Here is a 16,612-nt window from a genome sequence, read left to right on the forward strand (position 1 = left end):
GCTGTAAAATTTAACAACTCACAGAAACGATCGGAAACGGAACGAACGGAAACAATGTGCTCGAACAAAACAACATTTCGCAGAACATGGCGCTATAATCATGGCAAACAGTGTATTGTTTAAGATATCATACGATTTTTTTTAAATTGAAAACACAATAACAAACTTTTTGACAACAGTCGTGTATTCAACTTTAATCGTTCTCAATTAGGTTTATCAACAGAAATTATCAAAATCTCTTTTATTTAACATTATGTTCTTATTTGTGTGAGATGTGTTTTGAAACCGTTATTTAGAAATTCTTCTAATTTTTTTAAAAGAAAGATTAAGAGAAACAATAACTCACTTAAAGTTCCTTAACCTTAAATACTTTGTTTCAAATACTTCCTTACAGAATTTTTAATTTTCCATTTAAAAACAACCCATTAAAATGACCTTTTAACGAACATTTAAATATTTATTTCCCTTGAAAGACACTGTAAATGGGAGCACTCAGTCTCTCTTAAAAAAGAGTCGAACAACTGACGGTACATTAATAAAATTATTTATTACCCTTACCGACGATCGTTCGATCCTTTGCGCACTGTTCCACCTTCGTGTGTGCGCCAGTGTGCGCGCCGCCCTTCGATAAAGATTTCCTTCTTCTAACTCCCTTTATCGAACGGATTTTCCCACTACCACCCACCCACCGGGTCCGTCCAAAAGCGGTGCAAGGGGGGGTTTTGTTTTTTACTGCCGCCATCGTCAGACACAAAGCGTTCCTTTGTTTTAGCAGCGTACCGTCCGCCGTCGCGAATGTGGCTATTTGGTATACAGCGGCATTTTCCTCCTTTGCTGTTGTTTGGTGTATCGGTGTGCGTTCAAAGACAGCCGAGGGCCATTCGTTGCTTGTTGCGCGAGGTTGCCACCTCCTCCCTTCCCGCCAACCTCCATCAACTGAATAGGGGTTGATCGTGCAAAGAGGGGTGGTTGTGAGTTTGTACTCACATTGCCATCATCAGGCACTCGATCTGCGCTCATGAGACCGGAATCGAGAGCTACACATGATCTGCTCGCACCGAATGGTTGATCGCGAATTTGAAGGTGCTCTTTATCGCTCGGTTGATTCGACAGCGTTTGTGTGTGTGTGTGTGTGGGTAATGGGAAGAGAGAATTGGAACAGCTGTAGGGGGATGATGAAGCTCGCGCCACAATCGAAATTGAGCTCGTTTTGGACGCTTGGTGTCGTTGGGAAGGCGTTAATAAAGTGGCGTAATCGGCAGCATAATTGTCACGCACATGGGCCGAAATGGATCTTTTATCTTTGTACAATGAGTAAACGTTTCTATTCTATCTTCCAATAAAGTTTCGAAAAAAAATCCCTATTGCTTGTTTAATCTGCAGAGTCGTTTCAATATGATCTTGTTTCGTTTTAGTAAAACCATTGTTGTAGATAATAAACCTGGTGGCTGTTGTTGCTGCTTCCCTACTTCCCAGCAAATTGAGCTGTGTTGGGTTTGATTTAAAACAAAAATTGAATATTGATGAGCGTGAGCATCACTTGACTCACGCCGCTCAGCTCACCGCCGAAGCTCGCGAGCGTCTAGTGAGCGCAACGACTTCCTTCCCACTTGTGTTGTGGATTTTTTTCGTCTTCTACCGTTGGCCTTTCTTCAACAACGTTGCGCTCGTTAGTTTTGCGCTGCCAAAGGTTTTGTTGTTGCTGGTTTTTGTGCGGCTGCCTCACGGTTCGACGGTCACGTGTCGCGAATCTTTCGCACGTTTCCTGATCGATGCGCGCGATGCGAACACACACAAAATGCCCCGACACGGCACACCATCACAACCACCCCCACCTGCAATCTCGTGCGCTCGTCTCGTGGCTGGAGTTGTTGTTGTTGTTGTGTGTGTTTTGTTCCGTGTTTAAGCGTGAGCCGTTTTGTTGGTTTTTATCGTACTCGTACCTTCTGCATAACTTACTCACCCTTGTGGATGATACCGGGCGCACGAGATCGGTCGGAAATTGCCGTACGAAAAAAAGTCACATTTTCAACTGGACAGGAATAGGAATGGCACGTGAAACACGTGCGAATGTTAAGAGTGACAAATAGGGAGGAAGAGTGGGGGGGCGAGTAGTACTCGTACACACAACACCCCAATGGAACACACGGGGAAGGGGAAGAACTTCGGGTTTGGCCTCCGGGATGAGATGAGCGCATGCTGGGTGGTGGATACACGCACGATAAGAGTACGGGGCGAACATGATGCTGAAATGAGACGCGGGGGTCAAGGATGGTTGAAGTGCAGTCAAGGTGGATGTTTTGCCATGTTTATCGATTATTTCCTGCACTTCTGAAGGTCGATGGATCGAGTGGGCAAAAGGCGAAACAACATGAAGTAAGATTGCAGTTTGTTTTTGCGCACCAAAAAACACTATCGGCGATTATTTTTAATCAACAAAACACAAGAGCTACAGGAAGATGTAGTGAAATGATTTTAACCCATCATATCCCAGGCGTACGAAATCGTAATCCAAATAGCCTGATTTTTTGTTACTACATTTACGAATCAATCAAAATGGAGGGCGAGGACAATAGTGCCATTTGGCCTTCTTCAGAAGTATAGATTTGTATAATAAAATTTCAATGTAACATTGACAGAAATTCGTATATTTTTTTCGAATTTGAGGCCTTAGCAAATTATTATTCTTCTGTCATTTAATTTGTCTCCCGTCATTTTCTCGCAAATTAATCGTTTAAAATGCAAGTTTGTAACATTTTTCATGCACACTTTTATCTCGATTGGCACTTTACAAAACAATCTACGTGTGAACAAAATGAACAAACCAATGGACCTATAAAATGTTTCTTACACTAAAGGCACTCTGAAATTATCGTTTGAAATAATGAAATGTTATATGCTGGGATGCTTATAGTACGGGTTTATAGGGGCAATTTTTACTTAAGTGAGGGTTATGAGGTAACAGCTTCGCAAAGCAATCTCATCTTAATACAATACTATAATTTGCAATTATAGCCTTTTTAATATAGTACGGCTATTTGATTAAGAAATGTCAGATAATTACCTTTATCTATTCAATATTCAATTTCACACACTTTTCTATAACCCACCATCCCACCCAGGAGCAAATGGCCATATCTTTATCGACTCTGATGCCTTATCGTTCGCTTCATTTTGTATCAAAATCAAACCACAAACGAGTCAAAAACGAAGCCACTAACTTCCCTTGGCGCTGCTTCGCGTGAGGTCACAAATCGCAAAGAACGAAAAACGAACACAACCCATCGAAGCAACCCACAAAAACCCCTGCGTGGTGGGATTGCATGCGATGGGCACATTTTTCTCGATTTCATTATTATCAGTGCTGTTGAGCAGCTACCAACTTGCGCTCCACCGAGGGCCCGCACTACGTCCGTCTGTGTCCACCTCCAGCCCCTCCCGCCATCGGTTGACCCTTTTGCCATCGACGATTTACTTGCGGTCGTGGCGTTAAATATATGAGGTTTTTTTTATCGTCGTGTTGCTGTTGTCGTCTCTTTACTTGCGCTACACGCTGTATCTGGAGGGTGGAACGCACACCCGTACACGTGCCTTACAGTAGGAAAGCAAAGCACTCCCCGTCCCCGGAGGGTTGGAGCAGGGACCGGGCGTTTAATTTGTTTACGCGTGCGCAGTGACGTCTCATGTACGATCGTACGGCTTTCCGGGCGTCGTTTGTGGTGCTAACGCCTCACCGTACGCACGCCTGTGAGTGTTTGGTTAGTGGCAACAGTGCTTTTTACGTATCGTTTATGTGCGCAACATGTTAACACTCAAAACAATGTGTGAAGATCCAAAAAAAGAGAAACATCCTAGGGGACACGATCCTACCAGGAGTCGAACCTGGAATCTTCTGATCCGTAGTCAGACGCGTTATCCATTGCGCCACAGGACCCGATGACGAAGAGAGTGCTCGTGAACCGAGCGGTCAATCTATCTCAAATTGTGATCTTGCTAGTTTCTCTTCGAATCGTTTGCTAGTGCGCCCTTTCAAGGTGTGTTTTATTCGAGAAGAGATGTCGCTGAAGATTTGCTCTTATTTGATTGATAAATGCTATCAATTTGTATATATTTTTATAATTTCTTATATTTTGGTCAACATGATGCAACATTTAAATGTTAAATTGATGGATTTCACAACACCAATTAATAATTGATTCAAGCTAAAGAGCAATTGAAAGAAGCGATTTTTAGAATTGTACAGTAAAATTGATATGATTTTTTATTAATTAGTATGATTCTTTATTTGTACTCCTAAAACGTTAAACGATTTACTTGATTTATTTGATCAGCACATTTTCCCTCCTCTGTTATCTATTTTTATAAAACGTTAAGGATTTGAATACTTTTTGTTGATAATGGTTTTATTTTTAAACAGATAGGTTTATGTGTACTTATTACTCTCTGTAATGTGTTTTTTGTTGCATTCGTCTTTCTTGTTTCGGGAACCATTTAATCTTCATTCATTTAATATATTTTTTTCGTTTTGCTCTTTTGTGCGATGTTCCTAATTTATTATTGCTTTATATTTTTGTTTATTTTGCTGGTAGGTCCAACCTTCTATGACATTTTTTATATTTTTCCATTTTAGTTTGGTATGTTAGTTGTTGCGCATCGATCTGCGTCTTTTTTTCATACTTTCATTTCTTCGCCATTTATACTTTTTTCTTATATTTAATATAAATTTCATTTTCTCGTAAAAAAACATCCTGACGTTAAAGTCTGTGCCAGCACAAAGTGAGTAGCTTTCCTAAGAGCCTTGTCAAACATTACAAACGCTCCGGTGTAATCCTTTTTCCATGTTCCCGCACATACGAGCCACAGGGAGCAACACGCTGTGTCAAGCATCGTTCTTAACTTTCTTATTCCGTTTCTCGTGCTGCCCTTCATAGGATAGCAAAAGAAAAAACAAGTCAGAAATCTTTCCCGCACAGCAAAAAAAAAGTGTGAGAAAAAAGTTTGTGGAATTGATTTCAGCTCCCACCACACCACTTGATGGCGGCAGCGCAGTAATAGTAGCACCATAAATCACACATTTCCCATCCACCGCCATGGTGGAGGCAACGTGGTGAACCGGACACAAATCGCTCGATTCGTCGAATTTATGTCAATGTCAGCTGACTCCGGTCCGGAACTTACACTCCGGTTGCTCCGGTTTGGCGCTAGCGGCGAGGAAGGATTCGAGTCGACAAGCAGCATGAAACGCCCGCACAACAAATCGCGCGCGCCTTTCGGTATCGATTTCTGGTTATGGTCCTTTTTTCAATTTTGCTGTCATCCGTCTTCATCGATAGGACACGTTTCGGTGAGCTGCAAAACTTTATCCCTTCGGGGATATTCACTCGGTATGACGGCGTGCGAGTGGGTCAAAGGGCGCATAGCAAATCACCGGAGTTTTCCAGGCGTTTTGTGTCAAGGACGTAAAACGTTTACTCTTTTGTGTACTGCTCTTTATTAGCGTGTTTGTTAATGTGTGTGTGTGTCTATTTGTTTTATTTGCTTTCTAATTCATTCATTTATTTTTAGCCTTTCTTTCACAGTAACAGACAACAAAACACTGAAAATTGACCACCGCGCATTGTAGGCAACTGGGCTCTTCGTAACCTTTTGCGGTGTCTCGTTCGCTTGCTAGCAATTATTATTTGCCCACTCGAAGCGAACACTGCGCAACCTTCGAAGGGCGTTTAGCGTCCCAGGCGGTGGGTGGGAAAATTTATGCAAATACATTCACAATCTGCTTCGGGTGTGTTCGCACGGTTGTAGGCGAACGGAAGCGAGTTGGTCACGCAAGAAGGTACGAAGCAGTGTGGTTCCTTCCAACCGCCCAGTCTGGTGACGTTTTGCAAACGGTGCGCGCCTTTGTGGGCTGTTCTCCATCAAAACTCAGCCACCGGTTCGTCCTGTCGCCAGGAATGCAAAACGGCGAGAAAATGGAGCGGTAACCGAACAGCCGAGACGCTGTGCGACATTGTTCGGAATGGAAAAGAATGAGCCGCCACGGCCGCAGGACTTTCCTTTCTAGGTTCTGTTGTAATACTTACAGCAGCGCATAATGCTTTGCTTGCACTTCCATTGTACACACGATTTTGGGATTGGATGGGCGGAAGACAAAATGGGAAGTTTGCATTTCAGAACAGCCATTGATATGACAGAAAGCACTGACACACAAGTGGTGGCGCTGCTTTCAGTAACTTCAGCCGGTTAGTACATCATTTTAAAAATCTTTCTGCACGTTCTGCATTTAATTTATTCCCATTGTTACATACTCCTGTGCGGTGCGATGCATGATGCTTAGAGTATTGTTGCAATAAGCAAAGCTTTATAAATTGAAGTTTATCGTTAGAATGCTTTTTCAATACTTCCGATGCCATAAGTTTGTAACATATTTCAATTAAATCAAAGAGGGTGCTTAAACCGGTGTAAAGGTGTGACATTAATCGGTAGTTAATCCCTGGCTAAGTGTGGCTTGTCTTCACCAGCATGCACTTCATTAGAATGTTTTGTTGAAATGAATAAACATTCCAGCTGAGAACACTCTCGCCACCACCAGTTTAGAAAAGATCAGCAAAAACAATTAAAAGAAAGATCCCTCGAAGAGAACGCATCCCCATGCAATCGGGTTTCCGTAAGGGCGAACCATCGGCAGTCACCGGTGCACAATGGAAAACCCCTCGGTTTCTCTCTATTATATGCAATTATTGGACGGCGAGCACTACAGACCTGCGCGGGGTACGGGCTCACCACTCACAGCCAGCCACCAACCCATCTCCCCACGAATACGTAACGGTAATCGAAGCGAAAGGGCCCGTTCTCTGTTGGACGGAAGCAACATCGGGGGATGTGTACGGTGTGCTGCTGCTGTACACGGGGTGGTACGTGATGCCGTACACGACGCTGCTCACGGCACGGAGCGCTTTTCTTTGTGTGCGAGAAGGCAACACCAGCTACCATGGCAGCTTGCTTCCGTGGCCAAAGTTCATGTCCGGTGTGTGCGTTTTTTGTTTTTGTTCGTTTCATTTCGTTTTGTTTTGCTTCCTATTGCTCTTTTTTTTTCTTATGCTAACGTTAGATTGTGTACTCGGGAGGTGAGCTAAAGGTAACACAATGGATCATTTTCCATGCTTGCGAGTGTTTTATCTGTGTGTTTGCTTCCTCGAAAAGGAAATTGATGAATTATGATAAGAATGCTGATGTGACGGGAGCAGTTGGAGTTTTTTTTTTGGTTGTGAAAGAAAAAATGATTGATTAAAACCCCTTGAATGAGATAGAACAGAATAAACACACTGTATAATACAACTGATACAAAAAATAAATAAAGATATTACGGAAATGTTGTTTGCTTTAATGGAGTGTTAGTTTTCAAGATTATGCTCATTAAATATTTTTGGAGCAGATCTTTGTTTTCACCTCACTTTGAGCAATTCACTCTTGGCTTAGGAAACATTAGAACTGAGAATTGGTATTTTTTTGCATAAATTCATGTATCATTTATTAATAATAGTACTTGTAAACGGTGTACACCGTTTCGTTGGTAAAAATAAACAAGTCAATCGGTTGACAAGTTCTGGAGTAATTCCATGTAAGAATTTTCCAAACATTATTTTAAAAAATGAACGTATTTGAAAATGGAACACATGCGTTCGTAGTGTTAATTCGTTGTTTTTTTCGACATTATCTTGTCACAATTTTTACCAATTTCCAAGAGTTTTCTGAGAAACTGCGGATCGATCTTTATAGACTGTAGATCTTCCGACGAATTAAAGTCTATTGTTCAATCAAATTTAAATCCTTTGGTCACTCTTGTCGTCGTTAGCATAGTAGCTCGTAATAGACAACCAAGTTTTGGTCCCATCTAGCTCTTTCTTCAACTACATATCGCTTCACAACTGTACGTCCAATGCAAATATGTTTATGAAGATTATACACAAACAATACATTGGGCAGTTTATAGTGTTGTTTCAATAGCAAAGTTATGCAAAGAAATGCTAAAACCTTTCTACTTTTCATCCCTCGCACTATCTCATTCGTAAATGCAAATCGTCCTAATGTATGCACGAACTTTCCATTGTACCCCACTTTTTGCCTGATCACAATGGGGAAAACTTTCCGAAGAACAGAACAAGCATGAAGCGAAGCATTATTGAATGATTGTAAAACGTCAAACTGCTGCCACAGGTGCTACAGACCTGCGGACTTTGTAGCGTCCTGCGAAGAAAACTTAACAGAAGGTATCCGTTCCGTTATCAAGCCTTAGCTTAAGGCATCAATCGTTCCTTGATCGTTGGCAGGATGAAAAGTCAGTGCCGGTGAAGTGAAAAGTTTGTCGATTAATTGCAAACTTTACAACGAACTACCTCGTGGGCAGCTGTTTGAAAAACAGGGAACCATACCGCAGGGCACGCAATCGTGGGTAAGGACAGACTGTGGTCAACGGCCAACCGTATCATCAATCCTTCGGTCTCTCGAGTCCACTTTCATGCAAGGCATGCCTGCCGTAGTCCCGAAAGTCCCGATGAAAATGAACCGATATACAGTGTGAACGGGAACTGACCGAAAACTTTGATTGACGCTAAATTATGAATGGACAAATCAAACACAATCAATAAACGCTTTTTTCCCTGTGCGAAGTGGGATGGAGGATGTGTGACCATCCGGCGGGTGTGGAAAGTTTTGTGTGCCTTAGCCAACACCGTTTGCCGAAACTAAGCTAAGTAGCTCCACATTATTTCCCCACAGCGTATTATTGGCTGTGGTGGAAAATCTTAAAAGGGAAAGAAAAGCTTGAACCTTTTGCTTTTGGGAGACGACGCCACATAACATACCATATAACGCGCGTGTGTGTGTATCATGTTGATGTGTGCTAGTGTATAGAGAGTTTTGATAGAAGCCAAGCAGCAAAGAATTCCCTCACCGGTTTGCTTTTAAACGAGCACAGCACACTTTAAGGGTACGAAAATTTAGTCCATACGGGAATGGGCCATTGCGTTAAATTTCCTGCTTCCAACCCAATGCGTAGGTGAAGAAGGGAACTACATAAAGGCTCAACTCGTTCGCTTCGTTCGTCAGTAGAACCTTCTTCTAGGAAATTATATCTCACTCACACGTACCCGTGTGTGTGTGTCTGTCCCTGTGCATGTGGCTGGAAGGGTGAAGTTCAGTTGATTAAATTCCTGCAATAAAGTGATAACTTATTCAGTGGTTAATAAAGCATGCCACCTCCCGGTACCGGTTGACACAAGCTCACGTAAGCGCTTGTGGAAGCACTTGGAATAACATACACATGGCTACTAGACATCCACCAGAACCAGGACAGGACCGCCACATTAATGCTGGAGCGAAGAACAAAAAGTAAACCCGTCGCATTGAAGCTTCCTTTACGTTTACTTTAGTTTTCCTTCAACGTAAAAACATGAAAAGAATGAATATCAAAATCCTTCGCGTGAGCTAATGTGTGTCCCTACCCTCGCCCTCCCACATCCGTTGGGTGCTCCTGCTCCTTCTCTTGCCAGCATACACACACACACACACTCGGGCATGAAAACACGAAAGTAGCGATGAAAAACGAAACTTTCTTCGAACGATGCACGGGATGAGATATCGGGGCCTTCAAAGGCCTTCGCCGGAAAACTGTATCCTCTGGTGGCGTGGCGTTTCTTTTTTCTTTTGCTCTTGCTGCTACGTCCTACAAAATTTTCCTCTCCTTTATTGTGTTTGGTGCATGCGCAAAGCCTTCCGGTTTTGCGAAATGCCGGTCATTTTCCGTTCGGGCAGAGAGTGCACGGGACAGCAAGCGAGAGAGAGCGAGCGAGAGAGCGTGTTGGTTTAGCTTTTGTGACCAAATCATCCCTTGTTTGCGGAGGCAGAACTGTACGATTTTCTCTCCACAACCAACCCTTAATTATAGTGTCCTTAACAAAGGTAAGGAAAGGATAATGTAATCTCTCGGTTCACACTTGTCACTTTTCCAAAATGGGATCACAATTAAAGGTCGTCTACAGTTTGGGAAGGAGACCCATAAGTGTTTATGCTTAGTTACGAAAATGGCTATTAAGCATTCATATAATCATGCAATGAATCGTCTCGTCGAAATTGTCTTTTTTTATTTTTATATTGCTAATAAAAGTTACACTGTTCCTTGGAAATTATAAAAAAAATGTAGCCAATTTCTGCAAGAGCTTACGAAAATATTTTTATCAACTAAACACCAGAACGATCAGGACTAGGAAAGCGTCCTTTTAAGTTAAGCAGTCAAATAAATCGTAGGATCGAAAACGGAGGCACACAGTGTGAATGTTTATAACTATTGGTACTTATTAATATCGCATATTCGAATGTTAAACAAACTGTTTTCAGAATGCAAATACCACAAAGTTTTGAAAGCTCCTAAACTTGGTCGAATTATTCTGACAATTTGTTGAAGTGACCTTCTTGAATTTTCTTTTTTTCATTATTATTTTAGTTGCAAAAACCTAAGATACTGCCGATACAAACAGCGCTTTTGCCAGGACATACACAATTTAGACAATCCTTGAACGATTGACATATTTCCAGCATTGCGGGAATTATTTTACTTAGAGAACTTATTTATTTATTCCATAATGACGGCATTTGCTGTATTATCACTACTTAGAGAACTTATTAGAGTTTTAAAATGCTGTACCAATGGAAATGACTTTCAACCATTTCTGATCTGTTCCAACTAAGTCAAGTTCAAGTTTTAAAATTTGATTTAAACCATAATTACTTCCTTATCTTATTAGAGTTTTAAATTGTTGTACCAATGGAAAAGACTTTCAACCATTTCTGATCTTTTCCAACTAAGTCAAGTTTTTGTTTTAAAATTTGAATTAAGCCATAATTACTTCCTAAACAGGTCATGTAAACGAAGTAATGTCGAATCCAAGATAATGTTCGCTCAGGACCACACCATTGAAAGAAAATGTCCACATCAATATGTCTATTGTACAAATCCGTAAACCACACTACCTACGACATAAATCCTGCAATCAAACAAGAAGCTTTTATTTGCATGCTTAATAGTTTAAACAAACAAATTGTTTAATTACTTCATCGTGAAAAAATCCGGCAGCCCATTAAGTTACCTTGGGAGATTAAATTTTCATTTGTATCATTCCGTTCAGGGGTTTTCGGTTTCGTCCCCGTACACTGTAGCTCCGGTGAACCGTTTTGAGCAGCACTTCCTTTGCCAAAACCCAAAAGCCCTCCTCACTTTTAGGGGGTGATTTAAGATTAGGAAAGCGTAGCACCGTCTATTCGGAGCGCTTCGCTGACCACGAGTATTGGATCGAGCGTGGTGTGTGTGTGTGTGTGTGTGTGTGTGTGTGCAACCATCACCTACCGCAACATGTTTTTCCCACCCCTACGTTCCGCACCCTTCCCCCAATGCGATGGCGCTTCACCCACGGAACTGTGGTGCAAAAGATCAGTGGGTGCAAATGTGCAGTGGTGCAGTTGTCTGGAAGGAAAACCGAACCACACTTCCAGCCATTACGCCCCGACGCCGTTAGTGTGTGGCTGTTAGTTGCGGGGCGGGCAACCCATAGCGAGCGGCATAGGAATTGAGTTTTAATTACAGTTAATTATCGTACTGTGCTTGTCTGTTTTATTATCTTTCCCCTTTGCCGCTGGAATGGCTGGGTGCCTTCTCGCTTTCTCCCTTTTGTGCAAGGTGAAGTAATAACAAAAATACAACGGTAGCAGTAAAGTCCATTTGGAATGGCTGCGAAAAGAAACCAGGTAGAATATAAAAAAAACTGAACCGCCAACCGAAGTCATTGACGCCACACCAGCGCCCCTCGGCTAGCCAGAGTGGGCCGACGTTGTCGTCCACTCCGACAGTAAGCGCACGCGGAACCCATCGGCGAGGGCGTATATGCGAATAAAACGGGGGTTTTTTGGAATGGAAAACGAACGGAAGACCACGGACGATGAAGTGGGGAACAAGAAACAAAAACGGCAAATTATGGATAAGAATGAAAAATGTCCATCTCTAATAGGGTGCGGGGTATGCGAATTCTACCACCGCACTACCGTTGATTTCCCAACATGAAACTCATCGCCAATGGTACACCGGGATGGCGCGGGCACACCTCCCAAGCCGAGCGTATATTCGCCTGGTCAGTGACACCTGACTGACACCCACAACTAGAAGCAATAATTATGCACAACCCTGCACACATAATTGGGTGGAGGATGGCCCATCCAGGCGATTGTAACGTGTGGAACGCAAACAACTGCACGATGTGTCGAATGTGATGCGGATTGTCGGTATTCCCTATTCTGTGGGAAACATAACCGAACAAGACAAGGGCTAATTAAACATATCCAGCGAGATGCCAGTGCATCATCATGATGATACGTAGTGGGAATATCACTTATGGAGAAGAATTTCGCTCCAAGAGTATGCTAGATCCTTAACCTAAACAGTGTTCCGGACTTGAAATCTCGTAGGATTATCTTATTACTCTTAATCTTTTGCATTGGTTTATTAATTTTCAATGGTTGATGGCACTATTCAAACTACCCTAACGAAGAAAAAACACCAATCCAAAACTAATTTACACCTTCAAATCATCTCATCGCTTGTCATCTCACCTCATCTCCGGCGGTTTGCGCACTTCCGACTTCACCGTGCCGCGTACCTTCGCGAGTAGACATAAAAAAACCACATCCATTCGCTCAGTAACCAGTGTACTATTGGAGATTTAGGTTTAATTTTCCCGTTCATCAATCGCCTACACTTCCCCACAGCGTCTGTCTCTTGGCGTGTTGTTGTCGGTCCTTCCGACTCTGAGCCCTTCCCGACGCACACGGCTGGGCAATGGGGTGAAGCGTACTGGCAAGTGATTTTGTTGGTTTGGGGGAAAAATGCGGGTGTCATGTGGGGATCATGAAGAGTTGAAAGGGAGTGTATGCTAGAGGAAGATAGCAAGAGGCACGAAGCGCATAGACGGACAAACAATAAAGCGAATGTATCGAAACGTGTGCCAGTCGCGGTTCTGGCAGTTTGTGCATTGCGTTGCACTATGGACATTTGCCCAGGACAGAATTTTGTATCATTTGCATGTTGTTTTAGAAGTGTTTAGTACTGAGTCATGATTTTTTGCACAACCTAATCTAATAAATGTTCTGTTAAAACGTGTAAAATTAGGATTGTTGTTGTTCAGTGATGTTGGATCCCAGCACTATCTCTTTGTCTATCTCCAGGATGTGGTATAACAAGTGAATATTTCACGAAGTTCTTCTTCAGCCACTATTTTAACATTTTAAACAACTTCGAAAACAAACGTACATTTGTTTGACTTTATTTGGCTTGTCTGATTATCATTTTGGGCTATAGCTTCTACTTCCTTTGTTACTATAATCTCCGAGGACCAAGTACCGTTCCAATGCAATTTTAATGCTAGAACAACTTTGACGATTGACGTTGTGCTGTGTATTAGAATTCGACTAGTGACTTTATGTCGGAATCATTAATTAATGCCATTAGACATTATTGCGTGTGGAAATATGAGAATTATTGCAATAAACTGCCCCCTTCGTTAGAAAGTTAGTTAGTTAGCAGTAAGCTGGTAATGAAGATGAAGTTAACTGCATTCAGATATTAAACAAATTGCTGTTAAACATTTCTATTTCTGGAAGAAACGAATTCGTACGGTCATAATCCGGAACTCGTCTCATCTAAATATCCAAACTCAACAATATTAACCAAATATACGAAACTTTGCAAAAAATATAGAGCTGGAAAATAATTCTGTAAATAGTTTTTAGATGTTATAAAATTTATATAGTGATTGATTACAAGATTAATGAATGCCATGTAAGAGACTAGCTTTTAAGTTTTTAAGTTCTCTCCGGTATTTGCATTTTTGAACTTTTAATTAACAATACTGCCAATATAAATCCTAAATACTCCTGAGTACTGTAAGCTATGGTAAGTTTCTTTATTGGAATGATGGATTTAATTATCATACAATTTTGGGAATAAAATAACCATTCCTTAATCTTAATATAAACAAATATGTTCTGTCCGACTGCATCTCATTGTGCTTGTTTAACATCCAAGTCGCCGCTTCTCGCAGCGACCGATAGCAACTGTTGTTTGCACGCTGCATTCGTGTCCCCCCAATTTCCCTTCAAACATTCCACTCGCCCTTCACCAACCCCTTTGGTAGTTGCTCGCTTTTTCCCTCTCGTGCGCAGTCCGTCTCACGCATACACGCGGACGGTTGTCTCCTGTATATTTTTTTCCGTTCGCTTAGTTTTGTTTGTTACCGCACTTCTTTGTGGCATACTCCAACTCCCTCCATCCCCGTAACCCTTATGCCCTCGACCGTAGCAAGTGTGTGTAGCTGCCGTTGGTGGCGCGACTGGTTAGCTGGCGTAACTCTTCGCGCGGGCCAGTCGTTTGCCTCTTGCGTTCTTTGGCTTCCATTCCACTCCCTTTTCTGCCCACTCCATTGCCGCTCCTGCTCCACAGCTCCCAGCTAACGATGGCATCGAAAGAGCCCCCCTCCGGGAGCCCGGAGTGTTGGAGTGGAAATGATCTACTAGCTGCCGACAACGGTCGAGAATGCACCAAACAAATAAAAGTGTGGCGAGCTGAAGTGATGGCGCTGGCTGGTTGGCTGACAGGCAGCCGCCTATGTTGGGGAGGGTTCGCTGATGGTGCAAGAATTTGAAACAAAGCACGGCGGCGGTGCACACTAACGGACGATTCTGGAATGACACACGAACGTAAACGTTTTGGGCGCCGCCCTCCCTTCGCGGTGGACGGCGGTGGGCCCCAGTTGTTGGAGCACATTTCGAGACTCATTCTGCTGCCGATGGACGTTTCGCAAAAGGTATCACGGATGAGCACAGGGATCCGCTTGCATCCGTAGGCCGGGTAAGTCTTTATTTTTTGTCTGTATTTTGCAATGGGATGGTATGTGCTTAAGATAAAAACACAAGAAACAAAAAAAAAAAACGGGCCAAACGATCTCGCATTCTCGGGCAGGGGAAAATTGCAGGTTCGGAACAATAATTGCTTCTAAAGATTCTCCATTAATTTTCAGTTTGCTTTTCGCGTTCAGTTTTTCGCTCAAATCGGGCCGACTTTTCATCGTTTCTACGAATCCTCTCGTCGGCGATGTAATTTCAAACCCGATATAGCCGTATAGTAAATCTGCTTGTTAAACTCAACTCAATATAGGCTCCATATAAACTATAAACGCTTTGGAATTGAATCCGTCTCGCCGCAACACAAAAGGCCACCGCCGTACCGCTCATGCACGGAAAAAACAAAATAACCACCCTCAAATCACGGTATCAGAATGAGGTTAGGAAGCTAATAAAAACCATCAAGAACTTCTTGCCCTTTCTGTGCTGTCCTCCTGCTAGCTTCCCTGCTCTCGTGTTGGCTGCCATTCGCTCGCTTTGTCTTTTGAACACTTCATTCACCCGGGGCCCGCATTAACGAATCTCCGTATCGTTTATGCTGCTGCTCACAACAATTCCCTCTCGCTTCCATTCGAATCGGCCCTCCCCACGTAAATGACGGAGGGGACCTTTTGCAATGAGAACTTCCGCAAGAAGAATCGACAGAATATGTTTGTGTGTGAAGCCCGTTGTAGTTGTGTTGTGTAGTCCGTTCCCGCACGCTATCCGGCACCGGATCCGATCGACGCTTTGGCAAAGTACGGGCAGAAACGGTGCTATGCCCTCGCACGTTGTGCACGTATTTAACCGGTTGATGAAACGGAACTCGAATCCGAGTTCACTCCGGCTCCGGCTCCCGTGAGATGGGGTTTTGTGCTCATCAGAGGGGTCGATTTCGCCAGCATTGAGCTTCAGCAATGGGGGAAAGCAGAACATGAAACAAGTCCCTATTCGTCCAGGTTGGGTTTAGAGTCTTTAACCGGGACGGCACGAGGACGAACAGATACCGGCCAGCGATACCTGGGTGCTTGCGGCTGATTTACAGCGGTGTGAGAAATCGTAAATTAATAAAATATTCAAACCATACATTGGAAGGTGAAAGGTGTGCCGGTGGTTAGGTGATTCGGTGCGGTGAAGGTTAAGGTTTGTCGGGTGTCGATGACGCCCGTTGATGGCCGGCGGTCTGAACGATTCGAGTGTTGGCGAAACGATTGCAAAGTCCCCTGTCGCGTACCGATGGATACACGGGATGGTTTGGCAGGAGTGTTTGTGCTAATGGAGCGTTACAGGCAGCGGACGGGGGCGTTTGATTCGTAAGTCCAGATAGCCACTTCATGACACTCAATTTATATGGTGTGTTGAACGATGTAAAAATGCCTCTAAGATGCCCGAAACTGTACAAAGGTGTGGTTCCGTCACTTTGAACATAACTTTTAAACTGGTGTGACCAGAACGAGATGATCAATCAATGAAATTAAATCAATCACTGTTAGAAGTATAAAACAATCAGTTTCAACAAAGTGAGGCGTTAATATAACAAATTTGATGCCAATCTGATACAAAACTTATATTTTTAATAGTGAGATAGGGGATTATCAGAAAATCATCTCTTTTGTTCAAGGACACATCAAGT

The 16,612-nt window shown here is 42.8% G+C and overlaps 1 non-coding gene across 1 annotated transcript; it reads right to left on the bottom strand.

Moving 5' to 3' along the window:
- Positions 1–3,861: 3,861 nt before the first annotated feature.
- On the bottom strand, positions 3,862–3,934 carry Trnar-acg (transfer RNA arginine (anticodon ACG)). The gene has a single exon. It is a non-coding gene; the product is annotated as a tRNA-Arg (tRNA).
- Positions 3,935–16,612: the final 12,678 nt, after the last annotated feature.

This window comes from Anopheles marshallii, chromosome 2, assembly GCF_943734725.1.
Source record: "Anopheles marshallii chromosome 2, idAnoMarsDA_429_01, whole genome shotgun sequence".
NCBI classification, from domain to species: domain Eukaryota; kingdom Metazoa; phylum Arthropoda; class Insecta; order Diptera; family Culicidae; genus Anopheles; species Anopheles marshallii.